The sequence below is a fragment of the Thunnus thynnus genome, chromosome 20, assembly GCF_963924715.1.
Source record: "Thunnus thynnus chromosome 20, fThuThy2.1, whole genome shotgun sequence".
Taxonomy (NCBI): Eukaryota; Metazoa; Chordata; class Actinopteri; order Scombriformes; family Scombridae; genus Thunnus; species Thunnus thynnus.
Window position 1 is genome coordinate 23,245,891 of NC_089536.1, and position 1,033 is coordinate 23,246,923.

Genomic DNA, 1,033 nt, shown 5'->3' on the forward strand with positions numbered 1-1,033 from the left:
GGCTACTTCACAGTGTTATATCATTGTTGGATGAACATATAGGACCCGTAAAAACCTGTAAAAAGTAGTTTAAGATTCATGAGGTCCAAGCTGTACTAACTGCTCAATTCTGTCGTGTAATTTTTAAAGCTTATCATATCTTTTGCATGCAAATCATAATTAAATAACATATGTAAATAACTTCAACTAACTACAGCACCCAGATAAATGTAGTGCAACAAAAAGAATTGACATTATTGTATTATATTTTGTGGGGTTAGTTGTTAATTGTTAGTATTATTAATATCAGAAGAACTCTAATGTTGCAGCTGTGTTGGTAGAAACTTTTTTTTTTTTTTAAATGTTGAACACACGTGGTCAGATCATGCCATGAACACATAACACCATCACGCGCATGTAATACAGCTTATAAGGCTCTTACGTCATAGCAATCCCACGCGCAACCAGAAGATGGAGCCGTGGACGCGGTAATGTTTGCTGCTCTGGTTCACTCGGTTCATGGTGCAAAGAAAGACTCTGCTCCTCTGCCACCAGCTCAGTCACATGGTTTCATAATGTGTAGAAAATTTTTACTATATTTAAACCGGAAGTATTAATTGTCACTTTATTTACTTACATTTAATTCGTTTTTAGATATCCATGTCTCTCTTTAATCCTTTCTGTTATGTTTTTAATGTTGGTTTTTCTTGCAGCTGTCCTTGTATGTTTTTGTCTCATGTTTTGTGAAGCACATTGTATAGCATCTTTTTGTATGGAAAGTGCTATATAAAAAAGATTTTGTATTATTATTATTGTTATTATTAGTGTTAGTATTAGTATTAGTATTAGTATTAGTATTAGTATTGTTTGAGACCCTATACAACGTGAGCTGTATAAAGATCTTATCCAACAGTCTTCCTCCTCCCAGCAGTAACGAGAACATAGCGGAAATGTTATTGATTTGACTTTAAAGTAAAACACTGCAACGTCTTCATCAGTTGGCATTTTGTTTTGAAAGTGTTGGTGTGGGTGGGCGGGTATGTGTGCACTTGGC